This window comes from Pinus tabuliformis, chromosome J, assembly GCF_031772625.1.
Source record: "Pinus tabuliformis cultivar Carrire ecotype Pingquan chromosome J, CPIR1, whole genome shotgun sequence".
Lineage (NCBI taxonomy): Eukaryota > Viridiplantae > Streptophyta > Pinopsida > Pinales > Pinaceae > Pinus > Pinus tabuliformis.
This window is the reverse complement of record NC_142295.1, coordinates 968,777,829-968,790,482: the sequence shown is the minus strand read 5'-3', so window position 1 is coordinate 968,790,482 and position 12,654 is coordinate 968,777,829. Positions and strand designations below refer to the sequence as shown.

Sequence of the window (12,654 nt, the reverse complement as noted above, 5' to 3'; positions counted from 1 at the left end):
AATCTTGTCTCCCAAAAGCCCCTTAATGAGTTATGAGGTTCTACTTATATCAAGAGGGGATGACCCTTCAACTCTCCTTTGTGACCTTTAGACTACCCTCATGAATATTCAACTTCTTTAGAAAAAGACACATTACATTACATGATGACTCTTCATATTCCAATACTGGCACATGGAATTTCACTTACAACATAATTACAAATAATTACGCCGTAAGGCGTTCCCTCTGAGAGGAACTCCCCTCCGTGCCGCGGTGTCTCGTTATGGGCCCTTAGATCGATTGTTAGACGATGAAATAAACTCCAACCATTAGATCATCGGCGAGTCATTTCTCTGCATCTTCATCAGCTTCTGGCTCTTCTGTTTCATCTTCTGCATTGCCGCCCTTAGCTTCACCCTTCAGGTCTGCATGGGCAGGTTATGGAAAGACAGGTGGCCTGCGGCTTTCATCGTCTCTCCAAGACTTCTCAACATACCGCAAGGTTGGTTCTGAAGAAGGGGATTTAGCCTTGAGCGGTGCTGGTATTCTTCGAACAAAACCTTCATCGATAAGGGAGGGCACAGGAGGAGGCACTAGCTTTTCAAAGGAGAAGGGCCTACCTTCAACACCATTGAGAAAACAATGCTGGTTAAAGGTGGCTGTTGGGTTTTTACTTCTCTTAATGCTTTTAATTCTGATCATTGCAGGATTTGGTTGGTTAAAATCTTATCGGAGTACAGAGGCATCACATTTTTCTATAGTTTTGGACTGTGGGAGCACTGGTACCCGAGTTTATGTGTATGAGTGGGTGCGGAATGATGGCAAGCATCAAGGGAGTCTTCCAATGGTGCTGCGCCCATTTCCTGAAGGTACTGATGGCAAGTCAAGGCAACAGAATGGTCGAGCTTATCATCGCATGGAAACTGAACCTGGTTTTGATAAACTTTTACACAATGAATCAGGGTTGAGGTCAGCCATGGAACCACTGCTCCAGTGGGCTGAAAAGCAAATACCGGCTCATGCTCATAAAAATAGCCCTCTTTTCCTTTTGGCCACAGCAGGGCTTCGCAGGATGCCAAGTTCAGATTCAGAATGGATCCTGGACAAGGCATGGTCAATTCTAGAAGAATCTCCATTTATGTGTCGAAGAAACTGGGTTAGGATAATTACTGGGGTAGAAGAGGCTTACTATGGATGGGTAGCTCTTAATTATATGATGGGTAGATTGCAGAATATGCCGATTCTAGAGACGTTTGGTGCACTTGACTTAGGGGGTTCCTCATTACAGGTGACATTTGAATCTAAATATGGCTTGAATCTGACCATTGGAACAATGGAACGCCATCTAAATGCATATTCTCTTACAGGTTATGGCCTAAATGATGCCTTTGAAAAGTCCGTTGTACTTCTACTCTGAAAAAATTTAAAAACTGACAGTGGGAAATTCTCTGGTGGTCAGTTGCATCTCAATCATCCTTGCATACATGCTGGTTATAGACAGCAATACTCATGTTCTCAGTGTTCTTTCTTACTCCAGAATGGAAGTCCTCTGGTTGGTGGAATCTCGAGTAGGGCTTGAGTTGATTGGTGAGCCCAACTGGGAAGAATGTGAAGCTCTAGCGAAATCAACCATAAATGCCTCTGAATGGTCACATTCGGGGGCAGGGACAGACTGCAAACAACATCCTTGTGCTATCAGTGATCAGCAGCAACAATCTCAAGGGCAATTCTATGCTATGTCAGGTTTCTTTGTTGTGTTCAAATTTTTTAATCTATCTGCTGCTGCTTCATTTAATGATGTTCTAGAGAAGGGTTGGGAGTTCTGCACTGAAACTTGGCAAGATGCTGAGCGGAGTGTTGTTCCACAGCCTTTTATAGAACAATATTGTTTTCGTGCTCCATATATAGTATCACTCCTGAGAGATGGTTTGCAATTGAAGGAGCAACAAGTAGTTGTGGGGTCTGGTAGCATTACTTGGACTTTAGGTGCTGCATTGTTCCATCGGTAATGGAATTTCTCCAAGTCGTTCTGGTAAGATCTGTAACTGAAACTTTAAATTATTCATCTTCAACAGTTTTTTTGCCATTTTGATTAAATTCTTCCAGATCCATCACAGTGAGTTTTTTGAGTTGACATTTTGATCCAGCCAGAGTGGCTCACCATCAGGACTCAAAAAACACTTGTTGGCTCGAAGCCTCCAAATATCAACTCAAAAAACTCAGTGTGATGGATCCAAAAAAAATTAATCAAAGTTATTCACATCACAGAATCCTTAATTCAGAAAAAACTTATTTTACCAATTGAATAATCTTAATTGATCATTTTTCTTTTCCTTCACTCACTTGACAATCTGCCTCTATATGTTTGTGTTTATGTTGCCTTTTAATTCTCTTTTCTTTCAGAGGCTATGCATTTATTACTCTTCGCTGCATCTTATGCTTATGTCAAGTTTTTAACCTCCGTGGTTACAGAAATGTTGATTCCCCTGTTTTTGCATAAAATTTTCACTTAAGTTTCTTATTGAATTTACAAGTGTTTGTTGCTTGAGTGCCATGCTTGGTTGTCTTTGGTTTGCCAAAGGTTTTGAGAAGATTAATATGATTAGTTTGGACTAGTGCTCAGCTGAGTATTAGCAATAGTTTATAATTTCTGTAACTATACTCATGATGATGATTTGTTCCATGAAAAAATAACACACAACAAAGGATTTGTACATGTGAACCTGTAGTATGTGGAATAAAGTCAGCTCACTCCCGTTGAGGATGTCAATTAATTTTCTCATGTTCCACTAATCTCAACAAGGGTAAAACCACAGAAGAGGCATCCTCAGGTCATGAGCTGTTCAAGACTAAAAGCTCATGGGCTCTTGATATGTTTGGCTATTGCTGTTCCACATTTTTCATTTTTGTGATTACTACACAATTAAATGCAGAACAGGTTTAAAGTCTATGAAGTGTTTCAGATGATTGGGAACACCTATGGCAGTATTGTGTGGAAAATGGGTATATTATAATGTGGCATTGTGGCTGCATCTAATGTTTCCTCATAATCAGGTTTCTGGGATTCCAAGTGAGCTGAGGTGCCTCCCTTCCTGGATGCTTTGTTCACAAGGATGAAACCAAGTGCCTTTGATGCACCATTTGCGTGAGTCAAGAACTGTGGATATGAAGAATGGGATACTCGATGACATTCTACATGATATCGTTGACGTTGTTGGATTATGTCAAACAGTCAAAGTGGACAATGAAACATTTGGAGATTCCATGAATTTCAAAAAGCATGCCTTCCTTAAAGCAAATATAAAAGATTTAACACTGTACACAGGATACTTCCCAAAGCTTGTTTAATTATAAAACACATATATTTCTCAAATGTAGAAGTCATACCATGTGTGTGTTCCTTAATAAACCTTATAATAGAGTTTATAGAGCTGATCTTTTCTACGGACGAGATAGTCATTTAGGAAAAGAGGCTAACTTGAATTTGAAATGTTGTGTGGTCATTAGTATGTGTCGTAACTATGTTAAAGAAGCGACCAAATTGAAGAAACAGCAAGTGTATTTCCCTGGAGGTACCTTGTAGTACTGAGAAATTATTAATGATATGTTTTTCACCCCTTGTATTTAATATGCAAACAGGAATCTAGCAATTAGTTATTTCGTTTTTTCTATTCAAGACCAGATCCATAGTGCCTAAATTTGCTACTGGGCTAACCTGCATAGCCATGACTCTTTTCAGCATCTGGTCACAAAGGAGTGTCCTCTCTAGTTCTGTTTTCACACCAACACGTTTCTTGGCATGTGCCTTAGGGCATCTTAGTTGACCCTTGTTTCTGGTCATATGCTCAGGATTCTTTCCTTGTTCCCTGCTTGTGAAATGTGTCAAAAAGATCTGAGCTATAACATCAATTGTAACATTGCAGATCATGCTTGTCACTATTTTTTTTATGCTCCTCTTCATTGGCCACTGATCCATGGCAATGCATTCCTTTTCTGATGAGTGACATTCAGAAGAAGTTTTTAACATTAGAATAGTTTGATTCCAATTTTGGTTATAATTTAATACAATGCATACTTCTTCGATCCTGGAAATTGAGGGAAAATTTTACATGCAAGAGATATCGAAGACAGTGCACCTTCGTAGGTAGTTAATCCAGGGGATAACCATCAACATGGTGACAAACTCAAGTTGAATGTGTTTCCCGTGTGATCTAGGCTTAACTTTCCCCAACCTCTTACATGCTCATTATTTGCTTATCATTTCCTTTTTTCTCCAAAGGCATTGCTCTAAGTTATTCTTGACAAACGGAGTTATATGGGGAAGTTGTTCATATCATGGACAGAATTAGCAAGGATCGAATAGAAGTTCACCACTTTTGCATCTCTCCAAAAGCTTTAGCTTTGTTTACACATACTGTAAACATGGATACGTTTTGGATCTGATTGGATTTCTTTTTTTATGGGCTTGGTTCTGATGCAACTGACATTTATTTACAATGAGGAATTTCATCTCTTCTTTTCCATTTTCCTAAAGTTGTTTGAACTCATTTCCAGAATTGCTAACTGGTGTGGTTGAAGCTACTATAAAAAACTAAGAAAGGATCAAATAAGGCAATTCTAGGGGATGAACTGACATCCATTGTAGGAGGTAGGCTGCATGTTCTACTCTTCTCATGTATTATCATTGAACTGAAATTTAAGTCCAGGACTACAGTTTGTAGATCTGTTTCTATTGTCTTTGGTGCTTTGATCCTTCAACTAGTTTCCCCCATTTTATTCTGTCTCATGTGTTGTGAAACTGCCTTCCCTATAAGTGGTTCGGGGGAGAAGCTTTGCTTCTTTTAATAACATGCTCAGTCTACTAATCCTGATTGGATGGGATAGAAATTCATGTGGTCGCCATTAAGATTTCTATTGTTTAGTTTTACTTTACAAGAAGGATTTTGTATCTACTTTATTGATCTCATCACAGGAAACCTTCCAAATTCATTTGTCACGTAATTCTAATAATGTTGTTTACTCTTCCTTGAAATGAAATTAAAACAGTTATGAATCATGATGTTGCAAATTGTATATGATTTCTGTCTGTGTTTTCCCAAGCATCATATTCTGTAATGTAAATGGAATTATTTTTCTTCATTATTTTCAGGGGATGGAAGAGCAAAGATACCACTTAGCCCTTCAAATTCAGGGTGTCAGCAACCATTTGGACTTGCGCAAAGCCTTGCGGGTGGAAGTGTGCAACATGCTGATTCTCTCAAGCACCAGTCAACTGTGTCAGTTGGATTGTGTTTTCCAAGCAATTTGGGGCAAATACAAACTGATACTGGACCCTTGTGGACGCCTCACAGAGGTCAAATGCGGTTGCAGAGTCGACGATCACAATCAAGAGAAGATCTCAGTTTATCAGTTTTACAACTAGTTTCCCCCATTTTATTCTGTCTCATGTGTTGTGAAACTGCCTTCCCTATAAGTGGTTCGGGGGAGAAGCTTTGCTTCTTTTAATAACATGCTCAGTCTACTAATCCTGATTGGATGGGATAGAAATTCATGTGGTCGCCATTAAGATTTCTATTGTTTAGTTTTACTTTACAAGAAGGATTTTGTATCTACTTTATTGATCTCATCACAGGAAACCTTCCAAATTCATTTGTCATGTAATTCTAATAATGTTGTTTATTCTTTCTTGAAATGAAATTAAAACAGTTATGAATCATGATGTTGCAAATTGTATATGATTTCTGTCTGTGTTTTCCCAAGCATCATATTCTGTAATGTAACTGGAATTATTTTTCTTCATTATTTTCAGGGGATGGAAGAGCAAAGATACCACTTAGCCCTTCAAATTCAGGGTGTCAGCAACCATTTGGACTTGCGCAAAGCCTTGCGGGTGGAAGTGTGCAACATGCTGATTCTCTCAAGCACCAGTCAACTGTGTCAGTTGGATTGTGTTTTCCAAGCAATTTGGGGCAAATACAAACTGATACTGGACCCTTGTGGACGCCTCACAGAGGTCAAATGGGGTTGCAGAGTCGACGATCACAATCAAGAGAAGATCTCAGTTTATCAGTTTTAGAGAGCCATGTCGTCAAGTTGTGATGGCTAGAAGCTGTATATAGATTTTAGAGAAAGGCTGTGCTTTTCTCAAAAGTGTACATTACAGGAGAATCTGGAATATCAACTTGTTAAGCGAGTGTAGCTTTATGCAGCATCTCTGGGCTGGTTCTTTATGTATTGAGGGGAGATCCCTACAGCACAACTGAAATATATACTAAAATATTGCGAATTGTATTTTTGGTCTCTCTACATTTTGGCGGATGGTTGGATCTTGTTAATTTTATCTGTAATGTTAGCATATTCATCTCGCTTAGCGTCTTTGATGGATATTTGTAACATAAATGCATTTTAAATAACATTTTTTTTTCAACTTCAGGTCGCTGACAGCCAAATGTCATATTATAGAGTTATCATTTTATTCTTTTTGGAAATTTCGAAATCTCTTGGGACCCGTGTTGTTTCCTGGCAGTGTAAAGTTTCTTTACTTTTCAGAGGTTAAAAGGAAGATTCTGAACACAGTTCATTGGCAGTTCATTCATGTGTTATCTTTAATAGTCAAACTCCAAGTTCATAGGATTCAATTAGTCTCCAAACCTTTTAGACTATTTAAATTTATACCAATGGCAAATAATTATTACAACAATGTACTTGATTTATATCATTCAATTTTTTAATCAGGAAAGAAAATTGATCTTAAATTTAGGAAATGTCATTTTTCGGAGCCAAAATGGCAGAAAATAGTGGTTGGAATACCGTAATTACGCCGTAAGGCGTTCCCTCTGAGAGGAACTCCCCTCCGTGCCGCGGTGTCTGGTTATGGGCCCTTAGATCGATTGTTAGACGATGGAATAAACTCCAACCATTAGATCATCGGCCTTTTTAGAAACCAAGCGTCACCAAAGAGAGGCCAAGCATCTGTGGATGGATGAGAGAGGACAGCAATCTGAGGCGCCTCGATCCCCTTCGATCTGAACATCAGGGAGCTCTATGAAGCGGATCATGTCCCTTGACGAAGATGGCAGGGTGTGGTGAGGAGAGCCGTCCATCCATTCGGTGGTGAAGAAGGTGACAGAAAACCCATGGTACACAGTGAGCCGAATATTCACACCAGTTCACACCAGTTCTTCACTTGATCGCTCTACTTTGTGGTCACTCATTTCAGGGCTCCTCGGCATTCTCGTTCTCTGTTGGCGAAAGCTTTCTTATTCTTTATTCTTATTCTTTCCCCCGTTGCAATTTCCACAGGGCTTTGCATTGCAATCAGCCATGCAATTCAAAGAAAAACCAAATATTCTTGCAGCAGATGTCTTCCCTGTACCTCTGGGCCCATGAAAAAGATAAAAGGGTGCAATCTTATCTTTGTTAATTGCACTGGAAAGAGCTTGAGCAATAATGCTCTGCCCAACCAGTTCCTCGAAAGACTTGGGACTGTACTTTTGACTCAAGCTTCTATTCACTAACATGTTTTCGTTAGTCCTCATCTGTAAGGATTCCTCCTCTGTCTCATATTCACTAATCCCTGACTTTCTGGTCCTGTGATGAGTTTTGATGAGAGGATGGAGATCTAGCTCACTGAAACGTCTGTTGTTTACATGGGGAGAATCACCATAATCGTCCAGAGGCGAGTCCAAGGTTAAAACATTCGTGTGGGGGAGGATCTGACCAATGGGGTTTCATCCTTTGAATAGGAGCAATCCGAGGAAGAAAAATATGTAACATATTCAAATTGAATAGGTTCTTGATAGTGCAGAGTACTAGCAGAATCAGAGAGTGATTTTCTCCTATTGGCAACCAGCACACCACATGAAAACCTCTTCCCTCTGATGCCCTTCAATTTTTTACCTCTACCATTTCGCCTTCCAGACCAGGACCAAGGAAGTCTGCATCCATTTCTTGAAATTGTTTGACAACCCCCAAACTCTTCAACATTTCTTTGTATGTCGATGTTGTTTTGCAGATTTTCCTCCCTTAAAGTTTTATGGTCATAAGGCCCAATGTAAGGGTCTATAGTATAAGCCCCATTGTCATCTAAAACAAGTTCGAAGCTTTCTTCTTTGCAAGTATTAGCGGGAGAACTAATCAATGAAAAATCATCTTCATCTACAGGCAGTGTAAACTCATGGAAGGAATTCAGAGCTGCAGGATGGTTTTCATCGGTAAATCCCTGGTATATTTTGAATGATCTTGAAGATGTAGATTTGCTCTTTCCAGCAACAAGTTTTCTTTTCTGAAAGTACTTGGGATTTTTTCGGTTGCTTTTCCTTCTATGATATTTGAGTGCACCTTCAGCATCGAGATCCTCTACCAGAGTACTTCCACCAACAAATTCTCTTTTTGAACTCTTAATATTTTGTATGATTTTCTGTACTGTATCATGTATGCTGTTTTTATCAGAAGTTGTCAAGTTGGTATCAGACACTTTTCCTTCTTGTAAGGCCATGGAACTCATTTATATTGAAGCAGTTAAAGATAATTTTGCATAGGTTATTCACATTAAGGACTGTAGCCTTTCAATTGTTCATCACAGACCAACATTATCAAAATTCAGTCACAAGTCTGGTGTCGAGATAAATTTGCCACGTCACCTGATTTTTCAAATACAAAAACAGATATCTTAGAATACCCAAAATAGGAAAGCTTATTTCTATTCCAAAATCTACTGTGCTTTTTGGCTTCTCTAAGCTCATGTTTCTACTTTATGCCTGCAAGTTTCCTCATTCACTCAATTTTATCTACGTTAAGATACCCATGAGTTCATGGACTCTCATTATGATGTTTTGATCTATTAATTCGTCGCAGAAATCCATCTTGTTTTATCTTACTTAGTGGTACAATTCCATCTTTACTTCGTAAAATTCCTGGATGTACCAATTTCAATGATTTTGAATAATTAAGACTGACACATCAAGGAGTTCTGGTTCAAAATCTCTCAAGTTAGACTCAGTTTCAGAATTCCAAGTCATATAATATGCACACCTAAACAGTTTAAGAGCATTAAAGTTTTATCGGAAATTTAAGGTTGAAAAGGCTTTCTGATGAGATTCTAGCTTTAGGAAAATCTGTGCGAAGATAGAATTTCAGTGCCATGGATGGAGAAAGTCAAAGTTATCCTCTACCGCCAGCTTAGACGCCATCAAATATTCCAAAAATTGAGGACTTCCTGTGAAAGTTCACGCTTTCCCTTCATCATTAATAGAGCAAGCAGCAAGAGCTTATCATTTCCCATGCACATGTACATATTATTCATAATGATCCCTATCCATGATTAATACATAGCAGTTACGATGAATCTACCACTCAATATAACTTCCAATTGCAGGGAACAGCACTAAGAAAAGAAAAGAAAAAAACCCTGCAACACAGAAATTGGACGAAAAATTCTATTATCTATAATAAACTCTTTGTGAGTTCATAACACAGATTATCCTTGAAATGAGAAAAAACCAATAACTTCCCTTTTTGATTCGGAAAGAGTAGGCAGTAGTAGGCAGGTTGCTTACTTGAATTTTGAATTTGAATGATGATATTCTCAAAATCAATGCCCAAGCCAGCACCATTGAATTATAATTGCTAATGTGACTAACTATATATATATATATATATTTATAGCACGATTTCCATCTCTACGACTTAATATAAGATTTGGAAATGGTGGCCATCAACTACTCCATCACCATTAGCAGGCCTGCATTTAATAATATTCAAATTAAATTTTGTGCAGGCCTAATGGAATGGAGTCATGCAGTTTAAATAAACAAGAGAGAACTCTTGTTAAATTAATTAATAGAAAATGCTGGTTGGTGGCAGAATGCAAGGTCATTTTAAGATCAGGAAGGTGACTTTCGTTGTATTGTGGATTTGTGTTGGTTTATTAATCACTTATTCTGATTCATATATGTTGATCTCATTATCTATATGATCCGAATATAAAAAGTAGAGGATTCCTGAGAATAGAGAATATATTCATTAGTTTATAATTTATGTTCTAGCATTATTTGGCTAGCTGACCAAGTCATTTGGACATGGCTTTGCCCTGGTTGCAGGTATTCTTCAAAGTGATCCACTAGTGCAAGTGTTTATCATAGATCTCCACAAAAACAGTGAAGTGTTTATCATAGATCTTTATCATAGATCTCCACAAAAACAGTGAAGTGTTTATCATAGATCTTCACAACAACTATTAACAGTTAATCCATATGGATATAATTTCGAAAACAGTTTGGGATACAAAATTCAATTCATTACGCCATAAGGCGTTTCCCTTTGAAATGAATTGCCCCAGCCGATGCCGTGTCTTATTGTTGACCAAGTTTGGGATACAAAATTCAATTCATTACGCCGTAAGGCATTTCCCTTTGAAATGAATTGCCCCAGCCGATGCCGTGTCTTATTGTTGACTGTAGATTTGTGGTGTTAGACGATTGAAGGAAGTTTGGTCGTTGATCCTCACACTGTCCCTTTGTCTCCCAACCCAATGGCCTCTGTGTCTTCTGAGTTATTGTTCGGGCGGTGGCAGATTAAGCATTTCTTGCTGTCGAGCCTCGCACGGACACTGGAGGCCTTTCCTACGATGGTCATGATTTTCGCCGACTATGAACCCCATTGGCATTGCAATGGAGGGAAAACTCCAGAGGATTTCCTTTCCGTGAAGCCAAGGTTCGAATCCTGCAGCCCGACGGGATCTATATGCTCCATGGACCCGGCCTCATGGGACTGGGACGGAGGCCCCGGGGTTTCGACGGTCTGCGGATGGGATCTCGTCTGCGGCCAGAAATACAAAGTTGGGTTTTTGCAGTCTGCGTTCTTTGTCGGGTGTTTGCTCGGTAATTGATATTTTCAGCCCCTGTGCGCTTTTATATCTGACGGCTGATCGCCATTAAGATTTTCTTTCAGTTTCTGATTTATTTTTTGATACAGGTGCAGGGATATCTGGGCATCTATCGGATTCTTCGCTGGGGCGTGAGGGTGTCCTGAAGTTGGTCTGCATCTGCAATGCCATTTTTTGGTTTCTTGACAGCAATGTCGCTGAATTTCTGGGTTTATTTAATTCTCCGTCTATTGACGGGAATTAGCAATGGTGGCCTGGGGTTGTCGTCGTTCATCTTGGCGACGGAAGCCGTCGGACCGTCCAAGAGAGCACTGGTTGGCATGTCGACTTTCTACTTCTTTTCTCTCGGCATAGCAGTGCTGCCGGCTCTGTCCTACTTTTCCAGCAACTGGAGATATATGCACGTCGCGGGTTCGATCCCCTCGGCCGTGTATTGCATCTTCATTCTGCCATTCGTTTGGGAGTCCCCGCGGTGATACCTGGTGAAGGGCAGGCTGAAAGAAGCCATGGGCATCATGAGATAATAATCATCATCCCTCCATGATTCACATTATAGAAATAATAATTGACATTATCCACATACACAACTCTTGTGATGCATCTTTCTCATATGCTCAGGTCATTTTTTGAAATAAGTGTACTCATCCAATGAGGGAGACTCAACACGCATGAGGTACATTAGTCATTTATTCATAAGAATATTTTTCATTTAGTATATTGGGATGTAAAGATTGTGGGTTGAAGTTGGAAATGAATCATGATGCTTGGAACTTATACTTGTTGCATTATTTCATTTTTGTGGTTATATCCTCCTTCTAGTGAAGTGTAACCATATAGGGACTTGTCCAACCTCATTAAGAATAATAAGCCTAAATAAATTAAAATAGAGTGGCTATATCATTTCATACTCAACACCTTCCATGCATCCCTTTTTTCCATTCTCCTGTCTTTTAACTTACTTAGTGTCATTAGTTTGCAAGTTTCTTACTTGTCTCATTAAACCGATCAAGTATGATGTGTAAGGGTGTCCCTCCATCATCAAAGTTGAAATTTTGCTCATATCCACCAAAATAAAATAAAAAATAAAACTTTACAAAAACAAAAAAAAAAAAAATAACCACACAAAACATTAAAATAATATTTGTTAAATAAATTAAATCCCTCTAAACTCATGTTAGATTTATATTTAAAATAAATCTAAATTAATTCTATTGGAAAAAATGGTGTCCATTTTCCCTACAGTTCAACCTCGCACTTTATTTCATTTCATAAAAAATGAACACCACTCCATTCAAGTACAGCCTTTGACATGTTACAAAAATTGAAAGATCCATATAACCAGCATCCATATGCTCTTAATCCGTGCTGCTATGAAGCCTTCACATGGGTCCCCTCGACCTAAAATTATTTAATGAGAAAGTTCAAAGGGGAGGTGCATTTTCGAACAGGCTCGCCTTTTAACAACCTGCGGATCCTCACTTGATTGTCCGTGCTGCACTAATTTGTTTATCCTGTCGCACAAAAATTCTGTTTTCAATGACAAATTTTACAAGTAATAATAATTTTTTAAGATACAGTGAGCGTTTACAATGATTCAGTGCATGGTTTAACGACGTTTTAGGAGCTAGCCATGGGAGATTTCAGAAGACTATGCTGCTGCTGATGCCTAGAGAGGTTTGTCTATTTTGTTCATGTGTGAAGTCTCGAGGAGACTGCATTTGTAGTTGGGACACTGTTGCCTGCACCTTAAAGGCCTGCTTAGACCTTCATAAACAAAGTTACATTCAAA

At 38.9% G+C, this 12,654-nt stretch overlaps 1 pseudogene across 1 annotated transcript; it reads left to right on the top strand.

The window, feature by feature from the left end:
* The first annotated feature begins 299 nt into the window (after positions 1-299).
* Positions 300-5,330, top strand: LOC149230059 (putative apyrase 7 pseudogene; annotated as a pseudogene). Its single transcript, XR_016248389.1, has 2 exons — positions 300-2,012; positions 5,130-5,330. The product of XR_016248389.1 is annotated as a putative apyrase 7 pseudogene (transcript).
* The last annotated feature ends 7,324 nt before the right edge of the window (positions 5,331-12,654 follow it).